General features: G+C 38.3%; 1 long non-coding RNA gene across 2 annotated transcripts in view; it reads left to right on the forward strand.

Annotated features, from left to right (window-relative positions):
- Window positions 1-22,990, forward strand: part of LOC136794690 (uncharacterized) — a 35,481-nt gene extending 12,491 nt beyond the window's left edge. For both annotated transcript variants that reach the window (XR_010841798.1, XR_010841807.1), the window contains 2 exons: window positions 21,350-21,477; window positions 22,897-22,990. This is a non-coding gene — a long non-coding RNA (uncharacterized lncRNA). The remainder of the gene's footprint in view (window positions 1-21,349; window positions 21,478-22,896) is intronic.
- Window positions 22,991-23,611: the final 621 nt, after the last annotated feature.

Below are 23,611 nucleotides of genomic sequence, written 5' to 3' on the forward strand. Positions count from 1 at the left end.
TCATCCTCATGAGAAGACTCATTCTCAGTCTTTAGCCTTGCTTCATAATTTACAGAAAATAGAGCAGTTTTTGAGCAGTCTCATTGGATTTACCTTGCTTCTACCTGCAGACTCATCTACCGAAGCACACATATTTTAACTTCTTTTTCTCTTAGTCTTGAAGGAAGAAGGTTGTACCTTCATTCTAATACTAACCTTTTGGGTGCATTGGATTCTTCCTCCTCTGTCCTGTCCTCTAGAGGTCAATCTCCTTCTTTCCCTCTCCTCTGCTTCTCTCTCTTCAGCCTACAGACATGATCAAGTCTGGTCTTCACCATCTACTACCACTTTAACCTCCCCCACCTCCCTTCTTGTCTTATCTACTCTTGGCCCTCTGGGTGCAGCCAACTCTCTTTTCCATCTATAGCTGCTCCCCCACCATTCACTGTGTATTGGGTGTTAGGAAAAGTAGATCATACCTCTTCCAGGTAATCACATGGGAGCTCTTGCCCATTTACTCTCCTTTTCTACCTCATCGTCCTTGTTCTCTCTTTCCTCATTCTTAACCCTGCCTTTAGAGAGCTGTTTCTGGGTCTTCAATTTTTGGTCTTGTGTGTTTCCCTGGTTGTAATTTTCATGTACCTCCTCATTTATCCTAATCTGACCCAGTGGGCCAAAGTTTGGCCCTTTCTACCAGGGAAGGGGGTTTCAGACGTTTTCCTAGACTATGAAGCACTTTGAAAGCATGATCTCCACTTCCTCAGCTCCTACTCACCTCTCATCCCATTTAACCACCTGGTCTTGCTAAGGTTACTGATGACTTCCTGATTGCTAGATCCAGTGGTCCATTTCCAGTTTTCAACATTTTATCAGCTTTTAACACTGTTGACTGTTTTGACTTTTTGATGCTTTCCCTCCACTGGCTTCCAGAACACCAATCCATATACATATCTTTACTGAGCACCTACTGCTCTGATATTTGAGATAAAAAGGGAGTAATACATGTTTTCTGCCTCCAAGTATATTACAGTGTAGGGGAGAAGAAAGAAGTAAATAGACAAGTACAAATCATGAAATAAAGTCTACATGTAGAAGAGTACTCATTCCTATACCCATAAGGCCAAAGAGGACTTTACTTGGATGGGGCCACAAGTGAGAGTTCCAGGAAGAAGTAGTAGTATACAACAAGGTACAAAGGAGAGAGAACATGAATGTTCAGATAACTTCAAGAAGTTCAGTGTGGTTGGAACAGAGGGTTTAGTGTGTGTATTGTGAGAAATGGAGCTGGAGAGAGCAGGGTCCAGATCATGGAAGGCTACATGAGCCATTATTTATTTATTTATTTATTTATTTATTTGCAGTACGTGGGCCTCTCACTGTTGTGGCCTCTCCCGTTGCGGAGCACAGGCTCTGGACGTGTAGGCTCAGCGGCCGTGGCTCATGGGCCCAGCCGCTCCGTGGCATGTGGTATCTTCCCGGACCGGGACACGAACCTGTGTCCCCTGCATCGGCAGGCGGACTCTCAACCACTGCGCCACAAGGGAAGCCCCTACATGAGCCATTTTAAAGAGTTTGGAAATTATGTAAAGACAATGAGAAGCTGCTGAAAAGTATTATACAGAGGAGTGACATGATCAGAATCACAGTTTAGAGATATCACTCTGGTTGTTGAGTAGGTAATGAATTGGGTGATGGTAAGAATGGTGGCAGAGAGATTGGTTAAAATGCTGTGGCAGAAATCTAGGCCAGATGGTCCTGTCTCAATACAGGGGAATGGTAATATGGATAGAAAAAGGTGAAAAGAAGTGATTATTTTAGTGATATTAAGGAGAAATAATGGAAAAGACTTGGTAATTGATTGAACTATCCCCTGTAATTGTCTTCAGTTCCTTGCTATCCCATCATGGCATTCTTACCTACAGAAATTATAGCATTTCTCACATTTTAGTTTACTTTTCTATTATAGGATCTATTACTAGGACCCTGTCTGATTAATCTCCATCTCCATTGCTCAGCATGATGCCTTGTGAATAGCAGATAAACAATAAGTGCTCAGTTAACTGAGTGACTCAACTTCCCTGGGTAATGTTAACTTAGTTTTTAGCATACACCTCTGCCAGACTCTCATACCCACCCCTGACACCTGCCCATACATTTTACAACCACAGAGGCTGCTTCATCTATTGAAAGTTGAAAACAAAGTTACAAAACAAACTTTTTCTTACATTTAAGCTCTTTATAAATATTATCTTTAATAATGTGAAAGCAAATGCATTATTGTCCTTTTACTAGCTTTCTACTGTTACTGTAAAAATTGCCACAAACTTAGAGGCTTAAAACAATGCAAATGTATTATCTCACATTTTCTGTAGATCTGAAGTCAGGTAGACTCAACAGGTTCTATGTTCAGGGTACTACAAAACTGAAATCAAGATGTCAGTTTATATCTTGGAAGAGCTTACATGGACACCCTGGGAAGAATCTGCTTCCAAGCTCATTTGGGTTGTTGGTCAGATCAGTTTCTTGTAGCTGTAGGACTGAAAGCCTGGTTTCCTTCTTGGCTGTCAGCCAGTGGCTGCTATTGGCTGCTAAAGGCCAGCTGCATTCCTTTTCTCATGGCCCCTCCATCTCCAGCAATGCCAGCAGGGATGAGTCAAGTCCCTTTTTTAGCTTTATTGAGGCATAATTGACAAAACTTGTAAGGTATTTAATATAATTAAATATAAAATGGTAGATATAAAATTATAGATACTTAAAGTACAATATGATGATTTGATATAAACATATTGTAAAGGGATTCCCCTCATTGAGTTAATTAAAACACATTCATCACCTCCCATTTTGTGTGTGTGAGAACACTTAAATTCTACTCTTTTACCAAATTTCAACTATACAATGTAATGTTATCAACTATAGTCACCATGTTATACACTAGATCCTCAGGCTTTATTCATCTTACGGATGAAAGTTTGTACCCTTTTACCAACCTCTCTCTCTTTCTCCTACCCCCACCCCCAGCCCCTCACAATCACTTTTCTACTTTCTGTTTCTAGGAGTTCCACTTTTTCTACTTTTCTACTTTCTGTTTCTAGGAGTTCCACTTTTTCTTTTTAAAAGTTCCACACCTAAGTGATGCCATATAGTATTTGCTTTTTCCTGTCTGGATTATTTCACTTAGCATAACGCCCTCTAAGTTCATCCATGTTGTTGCAAATGACAGGATTTCTATCTTTTTTAAGGCTGAATAATACTCCATTGTATCTATATCCCACATTCTGTTTATCTATTCATCCATTGATAGACCCTGAGGTTGTTTCCATACCTAGTCAAGTCCTTTTCATGCCTTGAATTTCTCTGACTTCCCCTTCTAATCCTGCTTTCAGCTTTTTAAGACTCATGTGATTACAATGGGCCCACCTGAATAATCCAGGATAATCTCCTTATTTTAAATACATCTGCTTAGTAACCTTAATTACATCTGCAGAGGCCCTTTTGCCATGTAATATAATGTATTCATGGGTGTGATATTCACAGTCTGGGAATTAGGATGAGACATCTTTGGAAATCCATTTTAGAAATTCTGTCTACAACTTCCTTATTTTAAATTGGAAAAAATTATATAATAAGTAGGAACCATTACAATGTCATATTATGAACAAATCAGTAGTGGTGGGCACAATTTTTTTGGAATAAGTGTCCCATCTATTTTATTTTTATACATATCTCATTTGTTACCTACTGAAAATTTAGATTTACTTGTTGTTTAACCTACCCACCCTTCTACCTGAAAATACTCTGTAAAATGGGGAAAGGATCAGGTCTTCAGTAGTCAAGGCCAAGTAAAGAATATCACTTGCCACCTGGCTTTGCAAGGATTGAGTCATTAGCCACTGTAGTCACTGACATTCAACACACCCTGAAAGGAGTTCAGGGTGGAGATCAGGAATGAGGCACTCTGTGCTCTGGAAAAACTGGCAGAACAGACTTTCAGAGAGTTAGATATTTTCAGGAGAAAACTTTATGAACCCCAGAAAGTTATGAAACATTCTTGCATCTTCCCATACTTTGAGAAGCAATAAAATCATTAACTAAGATATCCATGCTTCATGATTAGCAATAAAATTCTATCAAGATGTATGCTTGTTTGCAAATACCCCTGCTCCAAAATACCGTATATGCCAACCTCCCCCTTTACTGCTTCAGAGCAGTTCCTCATAGCTCTCTGAGAGGCTGTCTCTCAGGCTATCATCCTCCGTAAGTCCCCAAATAAAACTGAAAGGCACAGGTCTCTGTGCATTTTCTAATTCAGTCAACACCAAGATGCCTGGATAGTTATGTCCCAGTGATGCAGAAAATCTGATTTTTGGCCTGAAACATTTGTAGAAATGCTTTTAGCTATGGGGAAGGGGAGGGGAGGCAGCGTGAGCCTGATATAATCATATTAATTACATGATTTTTATTTTGAGGAACAGGAATGACAACTTTTTGAATATCAAAATTCCCTGATAACGACCATATTCAGAGATGACTATTTTATTTATTCAATAAGTATTTCTTTTTTTAAAATATTTTTTTTTTTTTTTTTTTTTTGTGCTAGGCGGGCCTCTTACTGTTGTGGCCTCTCCCGTTGCGGAGCACAGGCTCCGGACGCGCAGGCTCAGCGGCCATGGCTCACGGGCCCAGCCGCTCCGCGGCAAGTGGGATCCTCCCGGACCAGGGCACGAACCCGCGTCCCCTGCATCGGCAGGCGGACTCTCAACCACTGCGCCACCAGGGAAGCCCTAAAATATTATTTTTATTTATTTTTGGCTGTGTTGGGTCTTCGTTGCTGCACACGGGCATTCTCTAGTTGCAGCGAGTGGGGGCTACTCTTGGTTGTGGTGCGTGGGCTTCTCATTGCGGTGGCTTCTCTTGTTGCAGAGCATGGGCTATAGGCATGCAGGCTTCAGTAGTTGTGGCTCGCGAGCTGTAGAGCACAGGCTCAGTAGTTGTGGCACAGGGGCTTAGTTGCTCTGTGGCATGTGGGATCTTCCCGGACCAGGGCTTGAACCCGTGTTCCTTGCATTGGCAGGCGGATTCTTAACCACTGCACTACCAGGGAAGTCCTCAATAAGTATTTCATGAACGTCTGCTTGGTTCTCAGGCACTATCCTATGCACCGGAAATAGGGTGTTACATAAGGCATGCCAGGTTCCTGTCTTCCCAGACCTTCCTCTTGTTGCCCTGTACTTTGGTGAACAAAGGAGTAAAATGGCAGAAAGAGGAGAGACAGGGTGTTGTCTTCTCTACTCACAGGGACCAAAGTGCTCAGAAAGCTGTCCATACTAATTTTCCTTTCTTCCTGAAAAGCAGCCTTGAATTCTGGAGGGCTCAAGGAGGGACTCAGAGGAGTGATGCCTTGATCAATTTGACTCAGTGGGAATATAGCCCCACAGAGGTAGATAGGGTTGGAAAATTATTCTGATTAAACATTGGTGAATTTTCTTTTTTCAAAAGGTTTGACATAAAGAAAGGGAGAAATTACAAACAATAAGCCTAAAGAGAAAGTTTTAAGGATGACTTTGAAAATTTAACTGACAAAGTTCCAGTATTTTGTATGGCATGTTGGGGATATACCTAGTGTCAAATAAACCATTAATAGTTCTTTGGTTTTGTGTTATCACCTTGTTTGGTATAACTGAGGTGCCGGATGAGTTTCCAAAGAATATCAAGGCGTGAATACAAATTGCCAATCTTGAAAAATCAGTTTGACAATCAAATAAAGCAGATTCCTGACTTTGTCTCTCTTTCACACAATGCCATTGAGCTTGTTTGAGAATAAAGATGAGGAAATTGTTAGTCATTAGGTGTAGCACTAACAAATGAAAACCATGCTTGAGAGGCCATTTATTACCAACTCAATTCAGCTTTATTGGTCGATACAAACATGTTATGAATATTTCTCGATTTCTTCTTCTTCTTTTGTTTTTCTTTTAAAGAAAAACAAAAGCACAAAGAAATCTACAACACCTAATATTATAGGGAACAGAAAACACTTATATCCATGAAGATACTGAGAAAAGGAAATAGATAAATTCATATTTGTGGAACCAGGAATCTTTCTGATGACTGTAAGAAAGAGTAGACATATAACCAAAAACAGCATGCTTCTTGATGAGTATTTAACCCTGGGTTCATATTATGTTCACATCTCATAAGCACAAATTTGGAGACCAGTTTTCATGCAGGAGGAACAACTTTGCCACTTCTGCCCTTGAATCACTTACATGTGAACTTGAGCAAGTTTCTAACCCTCTCTGAATGCTTAATTTTTTAAAAAAATTATGATTGTGATAATAAAACCTACTTCCTGAAATTGTTACCCCAAAATAATATGTCAAATACGTAGTACATTATGTAGCCTATGGTCTGTGTTCAAAGAATGGAAGCTATTACTGCTATTATTATTGTTTATATACAAAATAACACTCTCATATACTTCTCAAACTTTCCTATAAAAGCTCAAGACACTTTAGTAGCTTTATCATTAGTGTTGATGAACAGATTAAGAAATTGGAAAAAATATGCAGAACATTGATTCCAAGACAGAGTTAAGAAAGAAAATCTCAGGTGTCCATATCCCTTGCTGTGTGATTTGTCCACTGAGCTCCAGTCTGCCTCCTACATGATGATGACCTTGAGTGGACTGCCTCAATGTTCTGAGACTGTCCAATTCATTGTGAGGCATCTGTGAAACTTCCTGATAGAGTTAGCATATCTGTCTTTGTACTAAGCAGAGGAGTCCTTTCACTCTTCTGCCTGTGGTTCCAGGACTACTCATGCTCAGCAAAAGGGCAGATGAGAGCAGAGAAAAAAGGGCCTTTTGGGATGATGCTAATATCTCACAGGAGCAAACAACTCACATCTTCATAGCCCAAGTTCTTGACCCTAACCTCCCTTGGTTTGACTTTGGATTGTTAACTCTTTGCTCCCTGCAGCAGTGTCTGACTCCCTGTGTCTTTGAAGTCTGAAATCCTTAGTGTATCATCTGCAGAGACCTTGGTTCCCATTTCACAAGATGTGCATCTCACAGACCATTGTCTTGCACTTACTCATGGTCCAGATGGCCAATTTCATCCTTAAATACTAGGAGTAGACTTTTCCATCTAACTTTTGCAAATTCAGGGGGAAAAAAAAGAAAAAAAACCATGGAGGCTCTTGGATTTTACTTCTTTTTATTATTTTTGAATTTTATTTTATTTATTTTTTATATAGCATGTTCTTATTCATCATCAATTTTATACACATCAGTATATACATGTCAATCCAAATCGCCCAATCCATCACACCTCCACCCCCACCCCTCACTGCTTTCCCCCCTTGGTGTCCGTATGTTTGTTTTCTACATCTGTTGTCTCAATTTCTGCCCTGAAAACCAGTTCATCTGTACCATTTTTCTAGGTTCCACATATATGCGTTAATATACAATATTTGTTTTTCTCTTTCTGACTTACTTCACTCTGTATGACAGACTCTAGATCCATCCACGTCTCAACAAATGACCCAGTTTCATTCCTTTGTATGGCTGAGTAATATTCCATTGTATATATATACCACATCTTCTTTATCCATTCATCTGTCGATGGGCATTTAGGTTGCTTCCATGACCTGGCTATTGTAAATATTGCTTCAGTGAACATTGGGGTGCATGTGCCTTTTTGAATTATGGTTTTCTCTGGGTATATGCCCAGTAGTGAGATTGCTGGATCATATGGTAATTCTATTTTTAGTTTTTTAAGGAACCTCCATACTGTTCTCCATAATGGCTATATCAATTTGCATTACCACCAACAGTGCAGGAGGGTTCCCCCTTCTCCACACCCTCTCCAGTATTTGTTATTTGTAGATTTTCTGATGATGACCATTCTAATTGATGTGAGGTGATACCTCATTGTAGTTTTGATTTGCATTTCTCTAATAATTAGTGATGTTGAGCAGCTTTTCATGTGCTTCTTGGCCATCTGTATATCTTCTTTGGAGAAGTGTCTATTTAGGTCTTCTGCCCATTTTTGGATTGGGTTGTTTGTTTTTTTAAATATTGGGCTGCATGAGCTATTTATATATTTTGGAGATTAATCCTTTGTCCATTTATTCATTTGCAAATATTTTCTCCCATTCTGAGGGTTGTCTTTTTGTCTTGTTTATGGTTTCCCTTTCTCTGCAAAAGCTTTTAAGTTTCATTAGGTCCATTTGTTTCTTTTTGTTTTTATTTCCATTACTCTAGGAGGTGGATCAAAAAAGATCTTGCTGTGATTTATGTCATAGAGTGTTCTTCCTATGTTTTCCTCCAAGAGTTTTATAGTGTCTGGTCTTACATTTAGGTCTTTAATCCATTTTGAGTTTATTTTTGTGTATAGTGTTAGGTAGTGTTCTAATTACATTCTTTTACATGTGGCTGTCCAGTTTTCCCAGCACCACTTATTGAAGAGACTGTCTTCTCTCCATTGTATATCGTTGCCTCCTTTGCATAGATTAGCTGACCATAGGTGTGTGGGTTTATCTCTGGACTTCCTATCTTGTTCCTTTGATCTATACTTCGGTTTCTGTGCCAGTACCATACTGTCTTGATTACTATAGCTTTGTAATATAGTCTTAAGTCAGGGAGTCTGATTCCTCCAGCTCTACTTTTTTCCCTCAAGACTGCTTTGGCTATTTGGTGTCTTTTGTGTCTCTAAACAAATTTTAAGATTTTTTTTGTTCTAGTCCTATAAAAAATGCCATTGGTAATTTGATAGGGATTGCATTGAATCGATAGATTGCTTTGGGTAGTATAGTCATTTTCACAGTGTTGATTCTTCCAATCCAAGAACATGGTATATCTCTCCATCTGTTGGTATCATCTTTAATTTCTTTCATCAGTGTCTTATAATTTTCTGCATATGGGTTTTTTGTCTCTCTAGGTAGGTTTATTCCTAGGTATTTTATTCTTTTTGTTACAATGGTAAATGGGAGTGTTTCCTTCATTTCTTTTTCAGATTTTTCATCATTAATATATAAGAATGCAAGAGATTTCTGGGCATTAATTTTGTATCCTGCAACTTTACCAAATTCATTGATTAGCTCTAGTAGTTTTCTGGTGGCATCTTTAGGATTCTCTATGTATAGTATCATGTCATCTGCAAACAGTGACAGTTTTACTTCTTCTTTTCCAATTTGGATTCCTTTTATTTCTTTTTCTTCTCTGATTGCCGTGGCTAGGACTTTTCCAAACCTATGTTGAATAATAGTGGTGAAAGTGGACTTCCTTGTCTTGTTCCTGATCTTAGAGGAAATGCTTTCAGTGTTTCAAGAATGATGTTTGCTATGAGTTTTTATGGCCTTTATTATGTTGAGGTAGGTTCCCTCTATGCCCACTTTCTGGAGAGTTTTTATCATAAATGGGTGTTGAATTTTATCAAAAGATTTTTCTGTATCTATTGAGATGATCATATAGTTTTTGTCCTTCAGTTTGTTAATATGGTGTATCACATTGATTGATTTGCATATATTGAAGAATCCTTGCATCCCTGGGATAAATCCCACTTGATCCTGGTGTATGATCCTTTTAATGTGCTGTTGGATTCTGTTTGCTAATATATTGTTGAGGATTTTTGCATCTATGTTCATCAGTGATATTAGTCTGTAATTTTCTTTTTTTGTAGTATCTTTGTCTGGTTTTGGTATCAGGGTAATGGTGGCCTCATAGAATGAGTTTGGGAGAGTTCCTTCCTCTGCAATTTTTTGGAAGAGTTTGAGAAGGATGGGTGTTAGCTCTTCTCTAAATGTTTGATAGAATTCACCTGTGAAGCCATCTGGTCCTGGACTTTGGTTTGTTGGAAGATTTTTAATCAGTTTCAATTTCATTACTTGTGATTTGTCTGTTCATATTTTCTATTTCTTCCTGGTTCAGTCTTGGAAGGTTATACCTTTCTAAGAATTTGTCCATTTCTTCCAGGTTGTTCATTTTATTGGCATAGAGTTGCTTGTAATAGTCTCTTAGGATGCTTTGTATTTCTGTGGTGTCTGTTGTAACTTCTCCTTTTTCATTTTTAATTTTACTGATTTGAGTCCTCTCTCTCTTTTTCTTGATGAGTCTGGTTAATGGTTAATCAATTTTGTTTATCTTCTCAAAGAACCAGCTTTTAGTTTTTTTGATCTTCGGTATTGTTTTCTTTGTTTTTTTCGTTTACTTCTGCTCTGATCTCTATGATTTCTTTCCCTCTGCTAACTTTGGGTTTTGTTTGTTCTTCTTTTTCTAGTTCCTTTACGTGTAAGGTTAGATTGTTTATCTGAGATTTTTCTTGTTTCTTGAGGTAGGCTTATGTAACCGTAAACTTCCCTCTTAGGACTGCTTTTGTTGCATCCCATAGGTTTTGGATTGTCATGTTTTCATTGTCATTTGTCTGTAGGTATTTTTTGATTTCCTCTTTGATTTCGTCAGTGACCTCTTGGTTATTTAGTAATGTATTGTTTAGCCTCCATGTGTTTTTTATGTTTTTCCCCCTGTAAATCATTTCTAATCTCATAATATTGTGGTCAGAAAAGATGCTTGATATGATTTCAGTTTTCTTAAATTTACTGAGGCTTGATTTGTGACCCAAGATGTGATCTATCCTGGAGAATGTTCTGTGCACACTTGAGAAGAAAGTGTAATCTGTTGTTTTTGGATGGAATGTCCTATAAATATCAATTAAATCTATCTGGTCTATTGTGTCATTTAAAGCTTCTGTTTCTTTATTTATTTTCATTTTGGATGATCTGTCCATTGGTGTAAGTGAGGTGTTAAAGTCCCCCACTATTATTGTGTTATGTCGATTTCCTCTTTTATACCTCTTAGCAGTTGCCTTATATATTGAGGTGCTCCTATGTTGCGTGCACATATATTTATAATTGTTATATCTTCTTCTTGGATTGATCCCTTGATCATTATGTAGTCTCCTTCTTTGTCTCTTGTAACATTCTTTATTTTAAAGTCTATTTTATCTGATATGAGTATTGCTACTCCAGCTTTCTTTTCATTTCCATTTGCATGGAATACCTTTTCCATCCCCTCACTTTCAGTCTGTATGTGTCCCTAGGTCTGAAGTAGGTCTCTTGTAGACAGCATATATATGGGTCTTGTTTTTGTATCCATTCAGCAAGCCTGTGTCTTTTGGTTGGAGAATTTAATTCATTCACGTTTAAGGTAATTATCGATATGTATGTTCCTATGACAATTTTCTTAATTGTTTGGGGTTTGTTTTTGTAGGTTCTTTTCTTCTCCTTTGTTTCCTACTTAGAACAGTTCCTTTAGCATTTGTTTTAGAGCTGGTTTGGTGGTTCTGAATTGTGTTAGCTTTTGATTGTCTGTAAAGGTTTTGATTTCTCCATCTAATCTGAATGATATCCTTGCTGGGTAGAGTAATCTTGGTTGTAGGTTCTTTCCTTTCATCACTTTAAGTATATCATGCCACTCCCTTCTGGCTTGTAGAGTTTCTGCTGAGAAATCAGCTGTTAACGTTATGGGAGTCCCCTTTTATGTTACCTGTTGTTTTTCCCTTTTTGCTTTCAATATTTTTTCTTTGTCTTTAATTTTTGCCAATTTGATTATTATGTGTCTCGGCGTGTTTCTCCTTGGGTTTATCCTGTATGGGACTCTGCGGTTCCTGGACTTGTATGGCTATTTCCTTTCCTATGTTAGGGAAGTTTTCGACTATAATCTCTTCAAATATTTTCCCGGGTCCTTTCTCTCTTCTCTTTCTGGGACCCCTATAATGCAAATGTTGTTGCGTTTAATGTTGTCCCAGAGGTTTCTTAGGCTATCTTCATTTCTTTTCATTCTTTTTTCTTTATTCTGTTCAGCAGCAGTGAATTCCACCATTCTGTCTTCCAGGTCACTTATCTGTTCTTCTGTCTCAGTTATTCTGCTATTTATTCCTTCTAGTGTATTTTTCATTTCAGTTATTGTATTGTTTATCTCTGTTTGTTTGTTCTTTAGTTCTTCTAGGTCTTTGTTAAAAATTTCTTGCATCTTCTCAATCTTTGCCTCCATTCTTTTTCCGAGGTCCTGGACCATCTTCACTATCATTATTCTGAATTATTTTTCTGGAAGTTTGCCTATCTCCACTTCATTTAGTTGTTTTTCTGGGGTTTTATCTTGTTCCTTCATCTGGTACATAGCCCTCTGCCTTTTCATCTTGTCTATCTTTCTGTGAATGTCAGATGTTACTTCTCTTGATGGAAGAAGGAGGGTATAGCTTGATATTCTTATTGCACTTCCCCTTCTCCAATCTACCATCATTATTAGCCCATTGCTCACCTGGCATTTGACAGTTGAACTCATTGTTATCTTCAGAAAACAGCTAAGTACAGTATGGATAATTGAAAACCACATTGAGTTGTCTTATTTCAGCCAAAAGCTTTTTTTATAAAGCTTACTGAGCCAAATGCACAAGTCCTGCTGTAAAGTAACCTGACAGGTCTAAGCACATAGTGTAGCTGTGACACACACTGGTGTATTTCCTCTCAACCACACACACAGACACACACTGCCATCAGCAAGTCAGATTCATGGTATTTGACATTATTTTCCCTTCAGAAACTGGTAGAACATTTGTGTAAAATATCAGCTCATGTTTTGTGAAACATGACAAATTACTCAGAAATCTCTCTTCCTCCCTTTATGTATACTTGTGATGTCCCAGGAATTTCTGAGATGGCTTTAGCAATACATCTTACATTCATGTCAAGCCTTTTGTTGACATCAATAGGAATTTTACTCTTGGAAAATGTCCTGGATCAGGACCCCAGACACATAGAGAAGACGAGAAGCATTTTAAGGGTACCAGGGAATCAAGGTGTCAGGTAAGTGTCCACCTCAAGAGCAAACACCCCTGAGTACCCATCAGCTGTAGTAAATGGGGTGCAGTCAGCAGTGTGGTGCTTGACATAGGATTACAAAATAGTTCGCCAAAATTTTCCTGTTTCTGGATAAAATGTCAAAGAAAGGGAAAAAAAAGGAGGCTGGTGGTCTCATATTTGGATAATTGTATAATATTGTATAATAGGGATGGGTCTTCTGTTATTCAAGATGTGTGTAGTGCCCAGAGGGAGCCATTTGGCAGGGAAATCAACACTTCTCTCACCCTCCTACTAAGTATTGGCTTAGACAAAGCCAGTCCTGAGACTTATGGCCCCATTTTGGAGTAAATAACCATTGTAGATAACCATGTATATAGGTATAAGCACTTCTGATGGAAATTTAATTTAGCAAACCATAAAAACACCCTCTCCTTGGAATATATCTTATAAACTAGGGCATTGAGACTGTCTAAAACATATTAATTCAATCTCTCTTGATTGGTCTTAAAAAAACTGTTTAAAATCAATGTCCTTTTATTTTTGTCTTAGCATTTAATTTCATTTGCATATGACTAAGACTGTTTCCTTTTGGTAAATTTAATTTGCTAGAGTTTGGCACCCAACACAGAAAGAATGGCATCCTCTGAGATAGGGCTACTAACAACTGCAAGTAGCATTGCAAATAAATTTGATCTATAGGCTTTTCAAACTTCTCAGATGTGATCCCTGACATTTGGCCTGATGAACGAAACCCTGGGGACTGGAAAAACACAAAGCATGCTACTGTACTGCATGCAAAATGTCTTATAATCTGTCTTTATCTTTCATGGCTGTAGTGGTCTGGATTAAGTAGACCAAATTGGGCTAAACACTGTCCTTGGCTACTCTCACGAAGCTGTTTTCAAAAGCTAATAGGAGCTGTGTGTGCACACTCAAGGACAATATTTGGCCCCTTTTGTTTTTGCACAAACAGTTGCTTTAGTTGAGATGATTATTCCTGACTGACTGTTTTATAAGCAGCATTTTGTCCAGTTTAAATCTCTTTTCACTTTATTCTTCAGAGTCGAGACATTTATGAATATGGAAACATGTAACTCAAAATCTTCAGTTTTTGGAAAAATAAAAATCTCCCCCATAAAACCTGTGAGTATTGCAAATGAACTGAGAAGTAGGTAAATCAAGTCATATTAATGTGGCAAAAACAGAAGTAACACTGAGAAAGTGTTAATACTCATTAATGGTAGCAATCTGATTAAAATTTTTATAGCACATTGATCCTTGATCTTTCAAAACAGAAATGTGTTGTTAAATAATATTTTCAAGGAAAATATAGGCTATAAATACATTTACTTATTCAGATGCAAGAAAAAGTTTGAAATTAACCCTCAATGCAATTCTTTCCTCTTCCCTGAAAAACATATTATATAAATCTCACTTTTTTCCCAAAGCCCAAACCTTTTAAATGGAAGAGAATCAGTCTAATAGAAAAGTTTTTATTATTGGAAATTGGGTCATCTTTAGAATTTCCTACTAGAAAATCACACGTATAACCAGGGCCTTAAGTTTTGGGAAGGGACATCTTGCATAAATCAATACAAGATATAAATAATACGAAAGACAATCTAGAATTTCTTGACTATTTGCGGCACTTATAAGTGTTAGCTCATTTCTTTTGTGCTTGAAGCAAATATTTTATATTTATGGTTTCTTATTGCCCTTTTTCTGAAGATCATCAATTTAAGAATGTATTTAGTTATAAATTGGAATAAGGATTTTCAAAAGTCATAATTATATACATTACCTATGCATTTATTAATAATTACAAGTTAACTATTTTCATTTTTTGCAGGGTTAATAATTTATGCAAGAATAATCCCACCGAGTTCTTTGAGTGGTTGATGATTTGTCTAAAATAGTGGAGATATATATATATATATATATATATTTTTACCCTACCTGCCAATGTGAACAGATTCCAGGTCTTTGAGACCCATCATATCTCTGTTTGAAACATTTTGAATACCAACTCCAAAAACTTGACATTAATAAAACGTTAAAGTTCCAACTTAAGCCCATAAAAGTCAAGAAATCCAGAGTTAAGATCGGCCCAGCTCTCTTAACTCTGTTCTCCTGAATGTATGCATGGGTGATGGGACAACGGTGCAGGCTGTTGCTTAAATCAGTCTCCCTGCGTAATCTGAAAATATAATTGAATTAGTGTGTAAAGTATTTACATACCCTGCAGTGGAGAGCCCTACGCACTATATTATCCACATCCCCTCTTCAGGCCCTCATTTTAACTCCTCACTGCAGTGTTCCTGTGAGGCTTCCTCAAACATTCAGAAATTGGACTTGCAAATACAATTTCCCTTCTTTTACGAGGCTTCAAGATGAGTGATGCATACTCAGTTTTCCTAGTTGCCTTTCAGCTCATGGCCAGACAGATAAAGTTTAGGTTACATTCTTCTTTTTGGTTAACATCCTCAGGGTTTGCTAGGTATTAAACAATGCCATTCTGTGGTTAAGGATTATTTTATGCTCTAATTCAACTAGATGCAGGACAGTTTGCCATATTAATATGAAAATTAGAAACATCATTTTGAGTTTAGGAACATATCGTTGTATAGCACAGTCTTCAGAGTGGGACTTTGGTTTCTGATAGACCCATGTTCCAACAATAGTCCCTGTTTTGCCACTTAACAGTCACCTAAACTTTCCAAGCCTCTGTTTTCTCCTCTGTTAAATGGGGATAATAAAGATCTTTCTGATCGTCAAGATTCAATGAGATTGTGAGGACTTAAAGAGATGATGTATATAAAATAATTGGCTGCTTAATAATTGGCTGCTGTAATTATTATTTCCTATTTTGGTAGGAAATAATAGTGTATTGTTTCAATTCATTCCTTTTCCTTCATAGAGTGTGAGACAGGGACTTCAAATAGAATTTGAATGTTCAGAAATGTTAAAAGTAAAATTTAATAATAAGCATGAAAAGGATATTTTTCCTCAGCCCTGATTCAGAAATGTACAGTGATATCAGTTTTCAGATATCAGGTCAGATTGGCAAAGATTTTTCAAAGAATGATAATATCCAATGTTGGGTATGGGGAAACAGGCTTTCTCCGACACCGCTAACTATTATAAACTGCTATACCATTTTGACAGGCAATCTGATGATGTGTATAAAAAATTTAAAACATGTATCTTGTTTGACTCAGCAATTCTACTCTTAGAAATTTATCTGCATTTTCAAGAATACTCATAAAAGTCCTACTGAAAAATTAGAAAGAATCTAAATGTTAATATGGGGCTTAAAGTAAATTATATTGCAATCATACAGTGGGGTACTACAAAACCGTTAAAAATGAATGAATTGTGCATGTCAAACTTATTACACATGCACAATTCATTCATTTAGGAGTCTATCTTTCTTTCTGAGCAGTGGGCTTCCTTAGCCACTTCTGATTCTTTTTTGCAGAACTTTCAGTCACTTTTCGTTATTTAAACGGTCTCATTCTGTTTATTGAGACCCAAGGCTAGCTTCGTGGTCCTGTGACCTGTGCCATTGCACAAGGGCTGCACTCTGAACGGCTCTCAACAAGGTTTAATACTCAGAAGATGCTTTCTTGGAATTTTTAAGAGCTTTATTTTCGAATTTGCATTTTGTAAATGAAACGTGTGTCTGCATTCTTTGCTGCCCCATCTGCATGTAGCACTCTTGATGCCCTGAGCACTGCATTCCAGTTAACCCACCATATGTGGGAGTCAGTGAGACTCAAGGTAAGTACAGGGTAAGGGAGTTCCATCAATATCTGAGAGAGCGGGGTCCCTGACAGCCCCAAAGGCTGTGCTTTCCATTCAAACCAGAACTTATTCTGAATGCAGAAACAAGGTAATGGCAGTCTAAGAATAACGAATGACCAAGACACCCTGTCATATCCTTTCATATTTCTGTTACTTCTGTGTGTTTGCCAGTCAGTTATACTACAAATGATGATATAGAAGTAAAGGGAAAGAAGAGCAACGCATAATGACTTGTCCTTTCAGTCTTTCCTAACTCATCAGTAAGCTGAAGATAGACAATGTTGTACAGGGTGTACATTCAGGAGGGGAAATTAAAATGGTTGAGTTAGTTTCCACTGTTCTGCTAAGAATGAAATACATATGCACATGTGAGCTACAAAATGCAAATTCTGTAATTTTGGTGACCCCTATATGAGCTAAAAGCTTTGTATTTGCATTTAAAACTGAGATAGAAAAATATATGTGTGAGTGATAATATTCATGGCAATAATTTGAATTTTTAGTTTTTCTTAGAACAACATTACAGAGCAAAAACCAAATACCATAACAGGTTGAAGGAGAGATTGCAGAAGAACAGAAATAATTTTATATTTTAGTACCATTAATGCCACTTTTTTTTACTGCTTTTTGAAGAAGGAGCCCAATATTTTCATTTTGAACTGAGGCTCACAAATTAGGTTGCCAGCCCTGATGCCAATGGTGAAAGAAGCAAATGTATTGGGGGCATCTGTTACTTTTGTTTGTCAGCTTTCATTCACTCTTCTGTCAACAGTCCCTCATTTTCTGGAGGCATCGCCCACAGTCCATGTGTTTAGGAGGGAATTAATTTCACAGGTGGCTGCAGGGGTAAATGTGAGACTCAAGCCTTGGTCAATCAGAATATTTCATTTTCCTGGTCATATTAAGAGGTTTGGAGATGAATATTTGAGCCATGATGACCCATACAAATCATAGGACTTGTGTAAGAAAGAGCAGGAAGAAATGATCTGCCTTTTGTTGCTAAAATTTACCTTGAGGACGGGTGAACCTGGAGCTACTGGTGGACAGCATATGGAGCCCGAGAGTAATACCTGAAGCTCTAGATCGGGTTTTTTTTTTTTTTTTTCGTGGTACATGGGCCTCTCACTGTTCTGGCCTCTCCCGTTGCAGAGCACAGGCTCCGGACACGCAGGCTCAGCGGCCATGGCTCACGGGCCCAGCCACTCCGCGGCATGTGGGATCCTCCCAGGCTGGGGCACGAACCCATGTCCCCTGCATCGGCAGGCGGACTCTCAACCACTGCGCCACCAGGGAAGCCCTAGATCGAGATTTTAAATCTGTGAGACCTTTTATGCTCAAGCTAGTATGAATTCAATTTTACCACTTACAACAGAGTTCTGACATAGCATGTACAGATTGCTTTCATTAGTTGTCTGTGCATAATAGATATCTCTAAAGATATATACCAAACTGGTAACAGTGGATATCCCATTCAGGGAAGATAATGAAGAGAACTTTCATTTACAATTTTGTACTGTTCTCTTGAGTAAGGATTTTGTAAAACAGGTATTATTTACTTTAAACCCAGAAAAAGCCATAAAAGTATTTCCATCTTGGGAAATAAAGGTCAATGATGCTTAATGTTAACGTAATAATTTTCCATACTGACAAAAACGCAAATGTATTTAAGTAGATCTTACATAGATTATTCAGTTATGGGAGCTAGTATTCCCATGCCAACTTCTCTACAGAGTGACATGGGCATGCAGGGCAGCCACAGAATCATCCCACAAGCCTTTAACCGGCAATTTCGCTGGTTGGTGCCATGTAATTATACTGTAGAAAACAGCAAATAGGAGAAGATTAATGAGTTTGGCCTTACTAACCACTTAAATGTGAAACGGTTAATTCTCAAGTAGGCAATCTTTTGTCTTACCATGTTCTAACCTGTATGTGTGAGTAGAAGGAGAAACTTTGGATTTGAGGCAGTATCAAAATGGGGCATTGAGAAGGCAGAAAGGAGTAAAGTCAGGCAGCTAAGGAAGGTTAGAGCAATCTCATGGAGAGTGTTCAAAGAACCCTGCAGAACATATTTTCACCAGCCCAGAGTCCTGCTAGGTGAGATTGCTGTACCACTTTGAAGATACCCAGTGGTGGTGTTTTACACAGTAGAGTCGGGGGAAGGGCTGGATGCAAGGATCCTGTTTTCTAAGCGTCCTGCCCGGAGGTGTGGTCAATCAGGTCCCCCTGTGGACTGTTCTCCAACACGGCCTCCCATAAACTTGCTAATCCTTCTGTTTATGATCTCAGCACTACTTCCCTTCCCTGACGAGATATCCCTCTTTGTCCCAAAACAGAGCACACATAGACATCTTCCCCAACAGTTTAATCTAGGGGAATTTGTTTCCAATGTTATCACAATGGATTCGAATGGTTCCTTTCTGTCTGACTTTGCTCTTTTACATGTGGGTATGAAAGCAAAACTGTTATCATTCAATTGTATTCAATAGATCAGATGGTTTCTTGGAAACTATCTTTGACAGGGTGAAAATCTAAGAAGGACACTGGTTGAGGCTACGAGGAAAGGCGGGTGGAGGCAGGAAGAGGGACCCTCATGAGGGATAAGGAGGAAAAGGAGTGAGGGGCTGGGCCTCTGGAGGGCGACCCAGGCTACTGCGCTATTTCACTAGTGCTGAGTTTTGGAGTCAGTGAGGGTTATATCAGTGCTTGGAGGGGGCAAATATTATTCAGCCATTTGCCAAATACTCCTTAAAGCAATACCAGCATCAGGTAAAATGTTCAAGTGGAACAAAAGCGAACACAGTGAAGAGTAATTCTCCCTGTCCACCTCCCCCTTCCTCTTCTGTTTCCAGAGGCCACCACCCCTGGCTTCTGCATTCTTCTGGACAACCTGTGCCCATTTAAGCATACTTGTTTGGTTCTTCCCCTTGGCTTGACCTTGACTTAGACCTGTTAAGTCAGGGCCTAAATTGCAATTTGAAGATGACACTCAGCTTTGCACTTTGGCATTCTTTCCTTAAGCTAAGTAATGAATAAAGAAGCATATTCAAGAGCTTGAAAGCCCTCACTGTAGGTACGTGATTAACTCCTGTACCTGTCTTTCAAATCTTTTGTTGCATAAAGCCGAGCAGGTGACTGGTACATTCTCTCTTTCTGCAGCATGCGATATTTTCAATTCACTGCAAAACCAAGTTCAAACTGGTAAAAAAGCTAGTTTTTAATTACCTTGAGATACAAGTTGCGAGGAGGCAGTCTGACAGCTCTCATCCATGAGATCAGTAAGCTGTGAAGACATGTGGTCAGATATGTCTTGTCATTAATATATACAGTGTGATCAGATGCCATTATCATTGTAATTGTTACAGGATCATAAAGCTGCAGAGAAACAGAAAAAGCAAATACCTTTCTTTGAAAGGTCAGTCAAGAAAACAAACTGAGCTCATCAATAAAATAGGGGTGCAAAGAGAGATGATTATTTGTAAGGAATTCTCCTGAAAATCAAGAGAGCAAAGACTTTTACAATAATGTTCAATTTAAATTAGGAGGTGGGCAAATGAGCTCCTGGTCGATTACTCTACATTGAATTAAATATTGATGTAAATAACAGCAATGATTTTCTAATGTCTGTAATTAGCACTGGCTGGCAATATAAATTGGCTTTCTCAGATAACTCTGTGTATTTGACTAAATTTTCAAGATTGATGTTTTATAAATTTAAGCAATGGGATACATGTACCTCTAAAGAAATGTTTTCCACATAAAGCAATAGTGATGCATTGCCTTTAAAAAAGTGCTTGTGTGTGTGTGTGTGTGTGTGTGTGTGTGTGTGTACATTCTGCATGCTTTGCCCACAGATCATCATGGAGAGGGTTTTCGAGAGGATCTTTTTCTTGCTGTAGTGTCAGATCTTAAAATAAGACTTAAGGGCTGAAAAGTCTGATTGAGCAGGACTGAGATGTGATTTCTAGTAGTACCACTCACCAGAGGGGAGAACAGAAACTGCTGTTTCTGTACATGGGAGGTGAGGCATTTTTGGACAGACATATTTTAATTCAACCTTTTCTTTTGAAATCAAATATATGCTGTGTCTACCATGAGATGTGTGGTTCCTTATTATAGCTAATGGATTGTTCATCCTCTTTGTCCTTGAGATAATCCTAAGTATGTGCAAAAAACTGAGATCAGGTTGCCCATAAAAACCAATCAGCCAGGAGGTGGTCCACAAGGTGTTGAACATTCCCTAGAGCAGATGGGAAAGATAATGTTTAATCAAGAGTTGGAGGATTAGGTGGCACAAAACAAGCCAAGAGAAAGGGATAATTTCATTTCAGGAGAACCTCTGTGACATTTCTTGTACCCAAAGACAGATTAGAACAATCCCACAGCCATGAGTTCTGGCAACTCTCTCTCCTCACAGCTGACCCTGCAGACCTTGTCAGCTTTGGACTTTGCCAGCATCGCCACCTGAATCTGTGAATTACTCAGACGATGGTTTCTCAGGTTTATGAAGGTGTATGAAGTGAGCCATCCACAAATGAAGATACCTGTGAGGAAATGACAGAATTCTGCTAAATATGTTTATATTTGAACAACTGATACATCTGAGCATGATTTAGAAAAGGATGCTTGTAAGTTTATAGAAATCACAGTTAAAAAGATAACTGTCACAATGTTTACTGATGAAGTTTCTATTTATCTTAATGTTTAGAAGTTAAAAGAAAAGATGGATTGTGGATTACAGCCTAAGCATTTTTGAGCCTGAATCTGTTATAACAACTTGTGGCAAATGGAGGGAGCAGGAGGGTGGAGTCAACTAGTAAAGAGTCCTCTGCAGAGGTAAGATTGTGAGGCCTTTGACAGCTGAAATACAACCTCATTTATCTTTCAATGTTTACTGAAACAATTAAGTGCAGGATGGTGAGGTGGGTAAAGTCGCTGTCTGTGGCCTGCTGGGCTGGGTCCTGGCATTCACTCAGAATGGCTGCAGCTTCAAGTTGCAGCCATGGGCCGGAGACAGCATCACTGCTCCTGCTTCATCCTTTGTTCTAGGCCTTGGGCTGTGCTCTTTGCTCTTCTGCTTAGTTTGCTGCAAACATTGAGAAGCTCTTTTCATTTTAGCTGCTGGCAGTCTCAACTCTAATAGCCTGGAGGAAGTTGCCAAACAAATGTAACCTTTTCTGTTGGCCTGGAGGCTCTTTACCTGTGTTTGCTGCAGGGCTGCCTGTTTGGCAGTGCACTTACACACTGTGGAAATGTGCTCTGGGAGGTGTTAAACTGAACTGGGGAATATTTCAAACCATTCCTTAAGTACTAGAATTGAAATGTTTTATTGCTGAAGTGGCCTGGGCTGGAAACTTTTGAGTGAAAAGTTAGATCCTGGTTTTTCTTGAAGAGGAAATAGAGCCTTGGGGTATGTGGTTTTCAGGCTTTCTCTATTTGTTAATTTTGGAAATGGACTTTTCACAGTTTTCTTCTTTTTTGTTTTGAGCCTTTGGTTTTGCCTCTACATGCAGCTCTGGATAGAAAACTGAGGATTGTGCTTTTTACTTTGATTCTAGTTAATTGGCACAGAGGCAAAGCAACAATGGATACAGCCATTAAGAACCATAAATAAATATATTAGTTTTATGATATGATCAGTGTCCCTTGATATAGTAACAAACATAAAAGAGCAGGGTACTGGGCAAAGGATCCTGCAAATTGTCAGATATTCACAAACCCTGGATCTCAATTAAGAGGCCTAGTAAGAAAAAGATCCAATTTTTTTTTAAATATTCCGAATGGATTTTATTTTTTTAAAGCAGAGAAATATAACTTTTAGAGAAGGACAAGCACACAAATTCCCTGCAAAGATAATTTAGATCTACTATCAAATCTTTCTTTAAGGTCTCAGAGAGTTTGTCCTAGTTATGAAGGCAAATGTCTCACTAAAAGACACCAGGGCTTGTGATCTTTGAATAGAGATACACAAAAGAGTCCAAGCTTTATGGTTTCCAGACACAGATAAAATAGAATAACCTTAATTAATCTTATAGCAATAAATGTCTTTGTTTTTATAGAATAATGTTTATCGTTGAAAATTCCCGGTGTTTGCCACGACTGAGTACCAGTAGTGCTGTTATTAGTAATTTTCTTTAGTTTGATTTAGCTTGAGGGGTCCACATATTAGGGCTCAGAGGGCAGCCCACAAAGAAGACCTGGGTACACTTTTCACTCTGGTCTGGAATTAACTTGACTAGGTTCATTTTATTCAAGGCATAGGGAAGCTGCCATCTTGGAGGACCTGCACCTGAATCTGGGAATTGTTACATATGCTGTTACCTATGAAGCAATTACAACTCTTCTGTGAGCCAAGTGGTGAGAATTCCTTTTATGCACTTAGCCAGCTCTGGAATAGTTGCTCCAATTCAGTCTTCCATGGTGGAGCCAAGGACTTAGGAAATGTTTCCATCAAACTGCATGACGACGGAGCTGTACATCTCTACATACCAATACCAGATGCTGTGCATGTAGTGGAACCCTCATTAAAACCTGAGTTAATTTTTAAACTGTCATCTTCCCTCTTATTATTTTTTAAAAATTTTTGATAGTTTAAACCAAATACTATTGTCCAGTTTAATTTCCCAACACCTTGTGTGATAGGCTTTACAGTACTGGTATTATCAGGATTATAGTCTTCTAATCCTCAGATCAGCATCTCAAAGAAAAGTATTTTTATCTCATATAGTCCAACTTCCAGTAGCTCGGGTAAGAATTCCTTCTACAGCCTCCTGATCGCCCTATATAGTCTCTTATTGAATGTTCTCAGTAATGGGGCACTCACTTGTTCTTTCTAGTCTTTCTGTTTTGGTGGCTCTACTTTTTTCCATAGAAGAAAGAACATCTTTCCATAGAAAACGCAAATTCTGCCTCCTTGTCCCCTTGCCCTTTTGCCTCAATTCTGCTTTCTGGAGCTACAAATATATGTCCA

This window comes from Kogia breviceps, chromosome 1 (genome assembly GCF_026419965.1).
Source record: "Kogia breviceps isolate mKogBre1 chromosome 1, mKogBre1 haplotype 1, whole genome shotgun sequence".
NCBI lineage: Eukaryota > Metazoa > Chordata > Mammalia > Artiodactyla > Physeteridae > Kogia > Kogia breviceps.